Here is a 17,578-nt window from a genome sequence, read left to right as displayed (position 1 = left end):
ATGGATCTGAAAAAGACTTCACCTTTCACTCACACCCTTTCAATACATATTCCAGGATAGATATGTTACTAGTTGGCAGTTCTCTGCTCCAAACTGTTTCTTCTTCAACGATTGAAACAGTTACGTGGTCTGACCATGCTGCGATTACTACCGTATGACCCTGACAGAAACCCATACTTGATGGCACACACCTCGGCTACTTTCACACTAGCGTTTGACGGATCCGTTTGAAGGGCATTTCAAACGGATCCGTCAATAAACTGACTAAACGGAGCCAAACGGAAGCCATTCATACGGATCCGTTTGTACGGATCCGTCTGTTTTACGGATCCGTTTGTCACGTTGGTTTCCGTTTTGTCATCCGTTTAGCGGATCCGTTTTGGAAGGAAAAGTATCTTTAGGTTCCATCTTCATGTATTCAGATCTATAGGGTTTTAATGCTCCTACATTTCTCCAGGGCTATCTTGTTGAAGTTCCAAAGCTGGTCCGGCTTTGATAATGGACCACACCTTTTGGACTCTTGTACATGACTACATGCACTTAAAGATGTATAGTGTTCGTTAGAGGGCCATATGTCATTGATCCTGCGTACTGGAGTACAGAGCATCATGATGCTGACCATGTTGTGCCGCAAACTGGGCTATTGTCCCGCACTCATATGATCTATTAGTGCAAGACTATATCCCCGCGGGCAGCTCAACTTGCACAGGATGATTGTACACTATGATGCTGTGTGCTCTCGTGCGCACGATCAATGCCACTACGGGACATATGGCCCGCTCACGGACCGTATGTCTCTTGGGGCATACAGTCGTGTGCAAGAGGCCTTAAAGGGGTTTTCTCATCTCATACAATGGGGGCATACCACTTTAAGATATACCTACATTGTCTTATAGGTGCGGGTCCCACGGCTGGTACCCTCACATATATTGAGAACGAAGCCAAGAAAGTAGAGGAGGTCGCACTGTGCTGCCGCCCTCCATTCACTTCTATGTGAGAGGCGGGGATTAGCGCTTGGTGGTGGACGTACCATGGGAAATGTGTCCTACAGCAACAGTGCTCCCCGCTCCGTTCTCGATATAGGTGCGGGTCCTACCAATGTTTACCCACACCTATCAGACAATGGGGACATATTCAAGTGAAATCCCCCCATTGTCTATGTGAATACCCCTTTAAAAACTGTATGTCCCTTGCGTGTCCCTTGTGGTAATCACACTGGTTATATTAGCGTCATCGGGAAATCATTAAACGTTAAAATCATAATTTATTAATGAATTCCTGATGCTCATGGACCGTGACTCCCACAAGGGCTCATATGAAAGGGCACAAGATTGAACAATGAACAAGCATTTGCTTGTTCATGTGCCAATCATAGGGTCTACGATCAATAAAGAGCCAAAAGATAGCTCATTATTGATGGTCCGGTTTTAATGGATCTTACGACATTGGCACTAATGCTGTTTTGATATAAAAACTACCAAGGGTGTTGTAATAAACGCACAGTAGTGAGACTAGGGTAGTTTTAATTTCAACACAGCTATAGTGCCGAGGTTCCCTGTACAGGACAATAAAACACAGACACAGTGCAGTAAAGTATAAACATTTTTTTATTTTTTATACAGAAAATAAATAAAATAAATATAAACAAAAATTATATTTACAATTGTTCATAACGGTGAGGGGAGGTGGACTGTCGTGGGGTTGATGGTCTGGGGCTGGCAATGGTAGCCCCCCTGTCCTGGCGATCCACTGAGGTAAAACTACGGGCCACAGGAAAGGATGCAGGGCGTAATTGCGGGGTGTGGAGAAAGGAAGGGTCTAAGGGGGAGGGGACCCGAGCATGTGTAGAGGTGGAGGGAGTTTGAAAAGAAGTAGGAGGAAAATACGGGGCAGGAGAAGAAAAAGAAGCAGAAGGAAACACATGCTCGGGGGGGTGGGAAGGGAAAGGTTGGCGGTACTGGCCACTCGTGTGGGATGGGGGGTAGGTGTGGGATGGGGGGTAGGTGTGGGATGAGGGTGGGGGTGGGATTTGGGGGCGATGCATAATTTCCCATGCCCCGTTCTCTTGCATGATCTTGAACTCATGCAACTGCTCGGGCGTCATTGAGTCCATCAAACTGATCATGCTTAGCCCATAATGGTAGTTTGGGCTGCGTTGAAACGCCGACTCCGCCCCCTCCCAGCGGCGAATCAAGTCAGCACCAAACTCCATCTGATGTTGGGCAAAACCTTCTAGAGCGTCGGAAACGACCTCTACAAGGTTTGCATAATCAGCTCGATTTGGCCTACCGGATCTCTGCCTGCTCACCAGGGCTCTCAAATTTTGACGAAAACCTAAGAGCCTCTGTCGAGCGGAGGGACCCTGTAGGGGACTCGGATTATCCTGAGCCGATGCATGAGGGACAGGAGGGCTGGCGCTGGCGATCCGTTCCGGTTCCGCCTCAGGAGGTTGGTCAGGCTCCCGAGTGCTGCTGGCACTTCTGTAGAAAAAAAAAAATGAAAGTTAGGAATTGTTCTTTAAATAAAACATCCATGTTCTATGCCAGTGTTTCCCAACCAGTGTGCCTCCAGCTGTTGCAAAACTACAACTCCCAGCATGCCCGGACAGCCTTTGGCTGTGCGGGCATGCTGGGAGTTGTAGTTTTGCAACAGCTGGAGGCACACTGGTTGGGAAACACTGTTCTATGCTATGTCTACCGTATACCATAGGGGGCTGGCCAAAACAGGGAAGCTAAACGCTCTGCTGTCTCAGACAGCCCCTTAAATTCAGACGGAGAGAACAGTTGTCCATCTGACTGTGGGGGGCTGGCCAAAACAGGGAAGCCAAACGCTACCCTGTCTCAGACAGCCCCTCACAGTCAGACGGAGAGAACAGTTGTCCATCTGACTGTGGGGGGGGCTGGCCAAAACAGGAGAGCCAAACGCTCCGCTGTCTCAGACAGCCCCTTTACAATTTATTTTTTGAACAGTTGTTATAAATATTTACCTTTTCGGTGCCATCGCCCTTCGTAGAAACCCCAGGGCCGCCGTATAGATGTAGTTGGCCCCTGAGGTTCCTTGTTCTAATCCCTCCTGAAGCGGTCCCGGATAGATCGCCAACGCGTTGTAACCAGTTTGACTATCGAAAAAAAACAATAAAAACTAAAATCAGCATGATGAAGGAAAAGAACAATATTTTAAAGTATTAAAATACATATTGTTTTACTTACCATATTTCTCCTGAGCCGCCGCATCTAGATCCCCCCAGGTCTCAAAAACTGAAGCAGAGATGTCCCAGAGCCGCTGGGTACGACGATGATCGGCGTGGTGGCGGTCGGAGTGGTCCCATAATGCTGGACGCGCCTCCACCAGTCGGATGAGGAGCAGGCTATCTATGCTCGGAACCCCGAACTCCTCATCTTCCCTGGTGGAGCCTACGGAACCCTGAAAAAAAGGAAATAAAAAATTTAATGTAAATCCTAATACAAAATGCTAATTAAAACTACTTAATTCAATACTTACACGTCTACGACCGCCACGCTCATTCCCGCGGACTCTGGAGGCGACTGGGGGATCCTCGCTGGCGGCTCTAGGTGCAGATTGCTTAAAACATTTTTTTTTAGAAGACTGTACTTAAATAAAATAAAAAAATTAAGATCTCTCTCTATATATATATATATATATATATATATATATACTTACTTCTTGACAGCCCCGGTCCGGGCTTGGTCCACCTCCCCTGGACGCTGGCGATTCGGCAGGTGATGGAGAGCCCTCCACAGACGATGATGAAGAAATCTAGAATAAGAGCACATACTGATTAATGCAACGAATCAAACAGTAAAAACTCCAAATGTTGATTTTATACTTACCGGCCACTGAATACGGCGGCGGCGCCTTCTGGGTGGGTCACTCCAGTCTATGGTTGTCTTCTTTGATGACATCTGTACGCAACAGAATACCAGACAAAATGCAGATAACGTTAAAGGAACTTGTAGAGCACTATTTCCTCATATATCAACAATTTATTTTTTTCAATACTTACTTTTGAAAATATAGATCTGGGCTTGCCCACCGCAGATAGTTTCAGTTTTTTTTTCTTTTTTTGGGAACGACCCTAATAATAAAATGATTAAAAAAATGAATCCGACAGGAGCCATGATCCCCCCCCCCCCAACTGCCATAAACACCCCCAGAGACAGCAGCCCCGCATAGTGCTAGCAGCCCCCCACAATGACATCAGGCCCCCAGTTCCAAACAACCTTCCCACAGTGCCCTCAGCCCCCCCAATGCCAGCAGCCCCCACAGTTCCAGCCACAAACACCGCCGCAATGTCAGAAGCACCGCACAGTTCCAGCCACAAACACCGCCGCAATGTCAGAAGCACCGCACAGTTCCAGCCACAAACACCACCGCCATGTCAGAAGCACCGCACAGTTCCAGCCACATACACCGCCGCAATGTCAGAAGCACCGCACAGTTCCAGCCACATACACCGCCCCAATGTCAGAAGCACCGCACAGTTCCAGCCACATACACCGCCCCAATGTCAGAAGCACCGCACAGTTCCAGCCACAAACACCGCCGCAATGTCAGAAGCACCGCACAGTTCCAGCCACATACACCGCCGCAATGTCAGAAGCACCGCACAGTTCCAGCCACATACACCGCCCCAATGTCAGAAGCACCGCACAGTTCCAGCCACAAACACCGCCGCAATGTCAGAAGCACCGCACAGTTCCAGCCACAAACACCCCCGCAATGTCAGAAGCACCGCACAGTTCCAGCCACAAACACCCCCGCAATGTCAGAAGCACCGCACAGTTCCAGCCACAAACACCCCCGCAGTGCCAGCAGCAACCACAGCTTCAGCCACAAACATCATACCATTGCCAGCAGACCCCCCCCCCAGTTCCAGCCACACAGGCCCCCCCCCCAGTGCCAGAAGCCCCCCATAAAGGCAGCCCACACAACCAGTGCCAGCGGCTCCCACAGTTCCAGACACACACCCCTTACCAAGTGCCAGCAGCCCCCCCACCCTAGAAATAGAGAGATAGATAGATAGTAAAAAAAGAAAGATAGACAAACAGACAAAACTTCATACTTACCAGTCTCACCAAGTCGATAATCCAAAATGGCCGACGATGAGGGGGAGGGACAGGAAGTTACTGGGCATGCGCAGAGACGTGAACGGTTTTGAACGGATCCGTGTCATAGCGGAGCCAGGACAGACGGATCCGTCTCCATTGACTTCCATTGTAAGTCTGAACAGATCCGCACGCCTCCGCACGGCCAGGCGGACATCAAAACAATGCAAGCTGCGTTCGGGTGTCCGCCTGCTGAGCGGAACGGAGGCTGAACGCTGCCAGACTGATGCATTCTGAGCGGATCCTTATCCACTCAGAATGCATTGGGGCAGTACGGATCCGTTCGGGGCCGCTTGTGAGAGCCTTTGAACGGAGCTCACAAGCGGAGCCCCGAACGCTAGTGTGAAAGTAGCCTAAAGAGGAACTCCATAAAGCTGCATCAGAATATTTACAACTGAACTATGGTACAGTTTCTAAACATACCACCGTCTGGAATGCCCACAAAGCATTTATTCGAGGCGTCTTTATCAAATTGGGACACCAAGCAAAAAAAGAGAGGGAGAGGCGTTTTACAGATACTTACCATAATCTCCAAAAACATTGAGGCTCTAAACAAAAGGTCACCATCACCAACCTACCAGAAACAGATCCATCAGCTGAGAATGAGCTAAATGAATGCCTACTATACACATATGAAAAACAGATACGCACATTAAAATGCACAGTACTATTCCCAAAGCAACAAAAGTGGTAAATTGTTAGCCAACCCGTTAAAACAGAGAGCCCAAAAATCCAGAATCCCATTTTTGTTTTATGCTACTGGTTCCCTCAAATTATACGACCCCAAATATATAGCTAACAGATTCCGAGAATACTACTCTTCTCTATATAATCAAAAGGCTAACGGGATCACACCCCCATCCCCCCTGAACATAACATCTTTCTTAAACAAATTGTCACTCCTGACATTATCGCCTGACCAACTCACCATGTTAAATTCTCCTATAATGAAACAGGAAATATCGCTAATTATTAAAAACCTTCCCTTACACAAAGCTCCTGATCCGGGTGGCCTCTCCAATGCATATTTTAAAACCTACAGATGCTCAAAATGTTCTCGGAAGCGATCTCAACTGGCGCTTCTGATGAAGAAATGTTAATGGCCACCAGAGTAACCTCCCTAAACCAGGAAAGGACTCAAGCTGCCAACAAAATTTCTGCTCAATATCCCTTCTCAATAGTGATGTCGCGAACATAAAATTTTCCGTTCGCGAACGCGAATTTCTGCAAATGTTCGCGAACCGGGCGAACCGCCATAGACTTCAATAGGCAGGCAAATTTTAAAACCCACAGGGACTCTTTCTAGCCACAGTAGTGATGGAAAAGTTGTCTCAAGGGGACTAACACCTGGACTGTGGCATGCCGGAGGGGGATCCATGGCAAAACTCCCATGGAAAATTATGTAGTTGACGCAGAGTTGGATTTTAATCCATAAAGGGCATAAATCACCTAACAATCCAATTTTTTTTTTGAACAACGTGGTTTAAAACATCCAGTGTGTGTATACGATCAGGTATGATGTTGTATCGATCAGGTAGTGTAAGGGTTACTCCCGCTTCACAGACATTGACAGACCAAACTCCCCTTTTAATGCACCGCAAACAACCGCAAACAGTCCATTTGCCCAACTGCAAACTCCCCATTTGTTCAAGGTTGGATACCAAGCTAGCCATGTCCCGTTGATGTCATTGAAAGTTTCTTCCTCCACCCAGCCACGTACAACACCAAGGGTCCCCGAAAGGTGAATTGAATAGATTTTTTTGAAGGGGGAGATGGTTAAAAAAACGCTGGCTCCCTCCCCTTTGTTTGAATCCACGGTCACTGCGTCTGTGCCGTGCAATTTACTGCCCCACCGGATATGAGTGGTATTTTCTGTAGTACTATTCTCATCAGTTTAATCCCTGTTACGTCCCCAATCTGGGGTCAAATTAATAAATAGATTTTTCGAACGGGGAGATGGTTAAAAGAATGCTGGCTCCCTCCCCTTTGTTTGAATCCACGCCACGGTCACTGCGTCTGCACCGTGCAATTTACTGCCACACCGGATATGAGTGGTATTTTCTGTAGTACTATTCTCATCAGTTTAATCCCTGTTACGTCCCCAATCTGGGGTCAAATTATTAAATAGATTTTTCGAACAGGAAGATGGTTAAAAAAAATGAAGGGTTCCCTCCCCTTTGTTTGAATCCACGCCACGGTCACTGCGCGTCTGCGCCGTGCAATTTACTGCCCCACCCGATATGAGTGGTATTTTCTGTAGTACTATTCTCATCAGTTTAATCCCTGTTACGTCCCATATCAGGGTGGGATTGCCTTTTGTGAAAAAAAATTTAGGCCTGGTACCTTCGACTGCCTTTACAGTGACAGACCAAACTCTGATACACCAAAATGAATTGATTTTAGGAACCGGGAGATGGAAAAAGCAGCTTGGTCGGTCCTCTTACTCCCAAGTTGGGGCACTGCGCGTGCACGGAGCAATGTGCTGTGACACCCTATATGAGTGGTGTCTTAACTAGTACTATTCCTATCAGTTTAATCCCTGTTACGTCCCCTATCCGGGGACGTGTGTCGAATTGATTAACCATTGTAGAATTAACGAACCATTACGACATCCTGGAATAATTTAGTTCTGAGCTTTGTACTTGCTTTGTATTGGAATTGATAGGGATTTTTTTAATTGTCTGCATTATTTCTAATAAACTATTAAGAGACTTTATTATGATTTTTTATTTTATGTATTAAAAACCCACCTATGCAACTTAAAAAAAAAATCTAAAAAGATTTAAGTTTTTTCTATGAAAAATTATCCAGCCGATCGCTTTTGGTCTGATCATAATGAAGCAACGGCCTTATCATCTGGGGTGTGGCAACATTGCCAACACACTCATAGAGGTGATGATCGCTTCATTGTGATATGCAAGCCCTTCACCACAACAAGGTAACGATCACGAAGGGGAATTGACACTTGTATGTGCCTTTTTTTTTGTTTTGTTTTTGCAGCCACAGTGCAGCACCAGAGGCCAGAAAAATTAGGCATGTACACATGCCTGAAAAACAATGTTATTGTTGCAGCCGCTGTTGTAGCAGCGGCCAGAAGAATTGTTTCAAGGCAGAAAGGTGACTAAAACATTGCGGCTTGAACCCTAGTTGGTGGCGGAGAATTCACGAAAGTCATCCGGTATGCAGACATTAAATACAGCAGCGTGGGGACCATTTTGAGGCCAAGGCATGTCATCAGGCCTTTTGTTAGTCAAACGTATCCCCCACTGTCAGTCCCTTCGGGATCCATGCCTCATTCATCTTAATGAAGGTGAGGTAATCAACACTTTTTTGACCGAGGCGACTTCTTTTGTCAGTGACAATGCCTCCTGCTGCACTGAAGGTCCTTTCTGACAGGACACTTGAAGCGGGGCAGGCCAGAAGTTCTATCGCAAACTGGGATAGTTTAGGCCACAGGTCAAGCCTGCACACCCAGTAGTCAAGGGGTTCATCGCTCCTCAGAGTGTCGATATCTGCAGTTAAGGCGAGGTAGTCTGCTACCTGTCGGTCGAGTCGTTCTCTAAGGCTGGATCCCGAAGGGCTGTGGCGATGTGTAGGACTGAAAAAGCGCCGCATGTCCTCCATCAACAACACATCTGTAAAGCGTCCTGTCTAGAGTTGAGTGAACACCTGGATGTTCGGGTTCGAGAAGTTCGGCCGAACTTCCCGGAAATGTTCGGGTTCGGTATCCGAACCCGACCCGAACTTCGTCCCGAACCCCATTAAAGTCAATAGGGACCCGAACTTTTCGGCACTAAAAAGGCTGTAAAACAGCCCAGGAAAGAGCTAGAGGGCTGCAAAAGGTAGCAACATGTAGGTAAATCCCCAGCAAACAAATGTGGATAGGGAAATGAATTAAAATTAATTCCCTGAAATTAACACCCCCGCAATGTCAGAAGCACCGCACAGTTCCAGCCACAAACACCCCCGCAGTGCCAGCAGCAACCACAGCTTCAGCCACAAACATCATACCATTGCCAGCAGACCCCCCCCCCCAGTTCCAGCCACACAGGCCCCCCCCCCAGTGCCAGAAGCCCCCCATAAAGGCAGCCCACACAACCAGTGCCAGCGGCTCCCACAGTTCCAGACACACACCCCTTACCAAGTGCCAGCAGCCCCCCCACCCTAGAAATAGAGAGATAGATAGATAGTAAAAAAAGAAAGATAGACAAACAGACAAAACTTCATACTTACCAGTCTCACCAAGTCGATAATCCAAAATGGCCGACGATGAGGGGGAGGGACAGGAAGTTACTGGGCATGCGCAGAGACGTGAACGGTTTTGAACGGATCCGTGTCATAGCGGAGCCAGGACAGACGGATCCGTCTCCATTGACTTCCATTGTAAGTCTGAACAGATCCGCACGCCTCCGCACGGCCAGGCGGACATCAAAACAATGCAAGCTGCGTTCGGGTGTCCGCCTGCTGAGCGGAACGGAGGCTGAACGCTGCCAGACTGATGCATTCTGAGCGGATCCTTATCCACTCAGAATGCATTGGGGCAGTACGGATCCGTTCGGGGCCGCTTGTGAGAGCCTTTGAACGGAGCTCACAAGCGGAGCCCCGAACGCTAGTGTGAAAGTAGCCTAAAGAGGAACTCCATAAAGCTGCATCAGAATATTTACAACTGAACTATGGTACAGTTTCTAAACATACCACCGTCTGGAATGCCCACAAAGCATTTATTCGAGGCGTCTTTATCAAATTGGGACACCAAGCAAAAAAAGAGAGGGAGAGGCGTTTTACAGATACTTACCATAATCTCCAAAAACATTGAGGCTCTAAACAAAAGGTCACCATCACCAACCTACCAGAAACAGATCCATCAGCTGAGAATGAGCTAAATGAATGCCTACTATACACATATGAAAAACAGATACGCACATTAAAATGCACAGTACTATTCCCAAAGCAACAAAAGTGGTAAATTGTTAGCCAACCCGTTAAAACAGAGAGCCCAAAAATCCAGAATCCCATTTTTGTTTTATGCTACTGGTTCCCTCAAATTATACGACCCCAAATATATAGCTAACAGATTCCGAGAATACTACTCTTCTCTATATAATCAAAAGGCTAACGGGATCACACCCCCATCCCCCCTGAACATAACATCTTTCTTAAACAAATTGTCACTCCTGACATTATCGCCTGACCAACTCACCATGTTAAATTCTCCTATAATGAAACAGGAAATATCGCTAATTATTAAAAACCTTCCCTTACACAAAGCTCCTGATCCGGGTGGCCTCTCCAATGCATATTTTAAAACCTACAGATGCTCAAAATGTTCTCGGAAGCGATCTCAACTGGCGCTTCTGATGAAGAAATGTTAATGGCCACCAGAGTAACCTCCCTAAACCAGGAAAGGACTCAAGCTGCCAACAAAATTTCTGCTCAATATCCCTTCTCAATAGTGATGTCGCGAACATAAAATTTTCCGTTCGCGAACGCGAATTTCTGCAAATGTTCGCGAACCGGGCGAACCGCCATAGACTTCAATAGGCAGGCAAATTTTAAAACCCACAGGGACTCTTTCTAGCCACAGTAGTGATGGAAAAGTTGTCTCAAGGGGACTAACACCTGGACTGTGGCATGCCGGAGGGGGATCCATGGCAAAACTCCCATGGAAAATTATGTAGTTGACGCAGAGTTGGATTTTAATCCATAAAGGGCATAAATCACCTAACAATCCAATTTTTTTTTTGAACAACGTGGTTTAAAACATCCAGTGTGTGTATACGATCAGGTATGATGTTGTATCGATCAGGTAGTGTAAGGGTTACTCCCGCTTCACAGACATTGACAGACCAAACTCCCCTTTTAATGCACCGCAAACAACCGCAAACAGTCCATTTGCCCAACTGCAAACTCCCCATTTGTTCAAGGTTGGATACCAAGCTAGCCATGTCCCGTTGATGTCATTGAAAGTTTCTTCCTCCACCCAGCCACGTACAACACCAAGGGTCCCCGAAAGGTGAATTGAATAGATTTTTTTGAAGGGGGAGATGGTTAAAAAAACGCTGGCTCCCTCCCCTTTGTTTGAATCCACGGTCACTGCGTCTGTGCCGTGCAATTTACTGCCCCACCGGATATGAGTGGTATTTTCTGTAGTACTATTCTCATCAGTTTAATCCCTGTTACGTCCCCAATCTGGGGTCAAATTAATAAATAGATTTTTCGAACGGGGAGATGGTTAAAAGAATGCTGGCTCCCTCCCCTTTGTTTGAATCCACGCCACGGTCACTGCGTCTGCACCGTGCAATTTACTGCCACACCGGATATGAGTGGTATTTTCTGTAGTACTATTCTCATCAGTTTAATCCCTGTTACGTCCCCAATCTGGGGTCAAATTATTAAATAGATTTTTCGAACAGGAAGATGGTTAAAAAAAATGAAGGGTTCCCTCCCCTTTGTTTGAATCCACGCCACGGTCACTGCGCGTCTGCGCCGTGCAATTTACTGCCCCACCCGATATGAGTGGTATTTTCTGTAGTACTATTCTCATCAGTTTAATCCCTGTTACGTCCCATATCAGGGTGGGATTGCCTTTTGTGAAAAAAAATTTAGGCCTGGTACCTTCGACTGCCTTTACAGTGACAGACCAAACTCTGATACACCAAAATGAATTGATTTTAGGAACCGGGAGATGGAAAAAGCAGCTTGGTCGGTCCTCTTACTCCCAAGTTGGGGCACTGCGCGTGCACGGAGCAATGTGCTGTGACACCCTATATGAGTGGTGTCTTAACTAGTACTATTCCTATCAGTTTAATCCCTGTTACGTCCCCTATCCGGGGACGTGTGTCGAATTGATTAACCATTGTAGAATTAACGAACCATTACGACATCCTGGAATAATTTAGTTCTGAGCTTTGTACTTGCTTTGTATTGGAATTGATAGGGATTTTTTTAATTGTCTGCATTATTTCTAATAAACTATTAAGAGACTTTATTATGATTTTTTATTTTATGTATTAAAAACCCACCTATGCAACTTAAAAAAAAAATCTAAAAAGATTTAAGTTTTTTCTATGAAAAATTATCCAGCCGATCGCTTTTGGTCTGATCATAATGAAGCAACGGCCTTATCATCTGGGGTGTGGCAACATTGCCAACACACTCATAGAGGTGATGATCGCTTCATTGTGATATGCAAGCCCTTCACCACAACAAGGTAACGATCACGAAGGGGAATTGACACTTGTATGTGCCTTTTTTTTTGTTTTGTTTTTGCAGCCACAGTGCAGCACCAGAGGCCAGAAAAATTAGGCATGTACACATGCCTGAAAAACAATGTTATTGTTGCAGCCGCTGTTGTAGCAGCGGCCAGAAGAATTGTTTCAAGGCAGAAAGGTGACTAAAACATTGCGGCTTGAACCCTAGTTGGTGGCGGAGAATTCACGAAAGTCATCCGGTATGCAGACATTAAATACAGCAGCGTGGGGACCATTTTGAGGCCAAGGCATGTCATCAGGCCTTTTGTTAGTCAAACGTATCCCCCACTGTCAGTCCCTTCGGGATCCATGCCTCATTCATCTTAATGAAGGTGAGGTAATCAACACTTTTTTGACCGAGGCGACTTCTTTTGTCAGTGACAATGCCTCCTGCTGCACTGAAGGTCCTTTCTGACAGGACACTTGAAGCGGGGCAGGCCAGAAGTTCTATCGCAAACTGGGATAGTTTAGGCCACAGGTCAAGCCTGCACACCCAGTAGTCAAGGGGTTCATCGCTCCTCAGAGTGTCGATATCTGCAGTTAAGGCGAGGTAGTCTGCTACCTGTCGGTCGAGTCGTTCTCTAAGGCTGGATCCCGAAGGGCTGTGGCGATGTGTAGGACTGAAAAAGCGCCGCATGTCCTCCATCAACAACACATCTGTAAAGCGTCCTGTCTAGAGTTGAGTGAACACCTGGATGTTCGGGTTCGAGAAGTTCGGCCGAACTTCCCGGAAATGTTCGGGTTCGGTATCCGAACCCGACCCGAACTTCGTCCCGAACCCCATTAAAGTCAATAGGGACCCGAACTTTTCGGCACTAAAAAGGCTGTAAAACAGCCCAGGAAAGAGCTAGAGGGCTGCAAAAGGTAGCAACATGTAGGTAAATCCCCAGCAAACAAATGTGGATAGGGAAATGAATTAAAATTAAAAAAAAATTAAAAAAAATTAACCAATATCAATTGGACAGAGGTCCCATAGCAGAGAATCGGGCTTCACGTCAGCAGAGAATCAGTCTCTTCATGCCATAGCAGAGAATCTGGCTTCATGTCAGCAGAGAATCAGTCTTCATGTCATAGCAGAGAATCAGGCTTCACGTCACCCACCACTGGAACAGGCCACTGTCACATATTTAGGCCCAGGCACCCAGGCAGAGGAGTGAGGTCCCATAACAGAGATTCAGGCTTCATGTCAGCAGAGAATCAGTCTTCATGTCATAGCAGAGAATCAGGCTTCACGTCACCCACCACTGGAACAGGCCACTGTCACATATTTAGGCCCAGGCAGAGGAGAGAGGTCCCATAACAGAGATTCAGGCTTCATGTCAGCAGAGAATCAGTCTTCATGTCATAGCAGAGAATCAGGCTTCACGTCACCCACCACTGGAACAGGCCACTGTCACATATTTAGGCCCAGGCACCCAGGCAGAGGAGAGAGGTCCCATAACAGAGATTCAGGCTTCATGTCAGCAGAGAATCAGTCTTCATGTCATAGCAGAGAATCAGGCTTCACGTCACCCACCACTGGAACAGGCCACTGTCACATATTTAGGCCCAGGCACCCAGGCAGAGGAGAGAGGTCCCATAACAGAGATTCAGGCTTCGTGTCAGCAGAGAATCAGTCTTCATGTCATAGCAGAGATTCAGGCTTCACGTCACCCACCACTGGAACAGGCCACTGTCACATATTTAGGCCCCGGCACCCAGACAGAGGAGAGAGGTCCCGTAACAGAGAATCTGGCTTCATGTCAGCACAGAATCAGTCTTCATGTCATAGCAGAGAATCAGGCTTCACGTCACCCACCACTGGAACAGGGCACTGTCACATATTTAGGCCCCGGCACCCAGACAGAGGAGAGAGGTCCCGTAACAGAGAATCTGGCTTCATGTCAGCACAGAATCAGTCTTCATGTCATAGCAGAGAATCAGGCTTCACGTCACCCACCACTGGAACAGGCCACTGTCACATATTTAGGCCCAGGCACCCAGGCAGAGGAGAGAGGTCGCGTAACAGAGAATCTGGCTTCATGTCAGCACAGAATCAGTCTTCATGTCATAGCAGAGAATCAGGCTTCACGTCACCCACTACTGGAACAGGCCACTGTCACACATTTAGGCCCCGGCACCCAGACAGAGGAGAGGTTCATTCAACTTTGGGTTGCCCCGCAATATAATGGTAAAATGAAAAAAATAATAGGATTGAATGAGGAAGTGCCCTTGAGTACAATAATATATTGTTAAGGGGAGGTAGTTAATGTCTAATCTGCACAAGGGATGGACAAGTCCTGTGGGATCCATGCCTGGTTCATTTTTATGAACGTCAGCTTGTCCACATTGGCTGTAGACAGGCGGCTGCGTTTGTCTGTAATGACGCCCCCTGCCGTGCTGAGTACACGTTCAGACAAAACGCTGGCCGCCGGGCAGGCCAGCACCTCCAAGGCATAAAAGGCTAGCTCTGGCCACGTGGACAATTTGGAGACCCAGAAGTTGAATGGGGCCGAACCATCAGTCAGTACGTGGAGGTACTGTTCCACTATGCTAGTCAAATGTTGCCTCCTGCTAACACGTTCCGTATCAGGTGGTGGTGCAGTTAGCTGTGGCGTGGTGACAAAACTTTTCCACATCTATGCCATGCTAACCCTGCCCTTAGAGGAGCTGGCCTTGACACAGCTGCATTGGCGACCTCTTGCTCCTCCTCTGCCTTCGCCTTGGGCTTCCACTTGTGCCCCTGTGACATTTGGGAATGCTCTCAGTAGCGCGTCTACCAACGCGCGCTTGAACTCGCGCATCTTCCTATCACGCTCCAGTGTAGGAAGTAAGGTGGGCACATTGTCTTTGTACCGGGGATCCAGCAGGGTGGCAACCCAGTAGTCCGCACACGTTAAAATGTGGGCAACTCTGCTGTCGTTGCGCAGGCACTGCAGCATGTAGTCGCTCATGTGTGCCAGGCTGCCCAGAGGTAAGGACAAGCTGTCCTCTGTGGGAGGCGTATCATCATCGTCCTGTGTTTCCCCCCAGCCACGCACCAGTGATGGGCCCGAGCTGCTTTGGGTGCCACCCCGCTGTGAACATGCTTCATCCTCATCCTCCTCCACCTCCTCCTCATCCTTGTCCTCCTCGTCCTCCAGTAGTGGGCCCTGTCTGGCCACATTTATACCTGGCCTCTGCTGTTGCAAAAAACCTCCCTCTGAGTCACTTCGAAGAGACTGGCCTGAAAGTGCTAAAAATGACCCCTCTTCCTCCTGGGCAACCTCCTCTTCCATCATCACCCTAAGTGTTTTCTCAAGGAGACATAGAAGTGGTATTGTAACGCTGATAACGGCGTCATCGCCACTGGCCATGTTGGTGGAGTACTCGAAACAGCGCAACAGGGCACACAGGTCTCGCATGGAGGCCCAGTCATTGGTGGTGAAGTGGTGCTGTTCCGCAGTGCGACTGACCCGTGCGTGCTGCAGCTGAAACTCCACTATGGCCTGCTGCTGCTCGCACAGTCTGTCCAGCATGTGCAAGGTGGAGTTCCACCTGGTGGGCACATCGCATATGAGGAGGTAAGCGGGAAGGCCGAAGTTAAGCTGTAGCGCAGACAGGCGTGCAGCAGCAGGGTGTGAACGCCGGAAGCGCGAACAGACGGCCTGCACTTTATGCAGCAGCTCTAACATGTCGGGGTAGTTGTGAATGAACTTCTGCACCACCAAATTCAGCACATGCGCCAGGCAAGGGATGTGCGTCAAACCGGCTAGTCCTAGAGCTGCAACGAGATTTCGCCCATTACCGCACACCACCAGGCCGGGCTTGAGGCTCACCGGCAGCAACCACTCGTCGGTCTGTTGTTCAATACCCCGCCACAACTCCTGTGCGGTGTAAGACCTGTCCCACAAACATATGAGTTTCAGAACGGCCTGCTGACGTTTACCCCGGGCTGTGCTGAAGTTGGTGGTGAAGGTGTGTGGCTGACTGGATGAGCAGGTGGAAGAAGAGGAGGAGGAAGCTGAGTAGGAGGAGGAGGAGACAGGAGGCAAAGAATGTTGCCCTGCGATCCTTGACGGCGGAAGGACGTGCGCCAAATAGCTCTCCGCCTGGGGCCCAGCCGCCACTACATTTACCCAGTGTGCAGTTAGGGAGATATAGCGTCCCTGGCCGTGCTTGTTGGTCCACGTATCTGTGGTTAGGTGGACCTTGCCACAGATGGCGTTGCACAGTGCACACTTGATTTTATCGGACACTTGGTTGTGTAGGGAAGGCACGGCTCTCTTGGAGAAGTAGTGGCGGCTGGGAACAACATACTGTGGGACAGCAAGCGACATGAGCTTTTTGAAGCTGTCTGTGTCCACCAGCCTAAATGACAGCATTTCATAGGCCAGTAGTTTGGAAATGCTGGCATTCAGGGCCAGGGATCGAGGGTGGCTAAATGGGAATTTACGCTTTCTCTCAAATGTTTGTGAGATGGAGAGCTGAATGCTGCCGTGTGACATGGTTGAGATGCTTGGTGACGCAGGTGGTGGTGTTGGTGGTACAAACCATGTTTGCTGGGTGGCAGGTGCCAATGTTCCTCCAGAGGCGGAGGAAGAGGCCGAGGCGGCAGCAGCAGAAGAGGTAGCAGGGGTAGCCTGAGTGACTTCCTTGTTTTTAAGGTGTTTACTCCACTGCAGTTCATGCTTTGCATGCAGGTACCTGGTCATGCAGGTTGTGCTAAGGTTCAGAACGTTAATGCCTCGCTTCAGGCTCTGATGGCACAGCGTGCAAACCACTCGGGTCTTGTCGTCAGCACATTGTTTGAAGAAGTGCCATGCCAGGGATCTCCTTGAAGCTGCCTTTGGGGTGCTCGGTCACAGATGGCGGCGGTCAGTAGCAGGCGGAGTCTCTTGGCGCCGGGTGTTCTGATTTTGCCCACTGCTCCCTCTTTTGCTACGCTGTTGGCTCGGTCTCACCACTGCCTCTTACTCCGAACTGTGAAAGTCAGTGGCACGACCTTCATTCCATGTGGGTTTTAGGACCTCATCGTCCCCTGCATCGTCTTCCACCCAGTCTTTATCCCTGACCTCCTGTTCAGTCTGCACACTGCAGAAAGACGCAGCAGTTGGCACCTGTGTTTCGTCATCATCAGAGACGTGCTGAGGTGGTATTCCCATGTCCTCATCATCAGGAAACATAAGTGGTTGTGCGTTAGTGCATTCTATCTCTTCCACCCCTGGGGAAGGGCTAGGTGGA

This window comes from Bufo bufo, chromosome 2 (assembly GCF_905171765.1).
Source record: "Bufo bufo chromosome 2, aBufBuf1.1, whole genome shotgun sequence".
In the NCBI taxonomy this organism is placed as follows: Eukaryota; Metazoa; Chordata; class Amphibia; order Anura; family Bufonidae; genus Bufo; species Bufo bufo.
Note: the sequence above shows the minus strand (reverse complement) of the source record.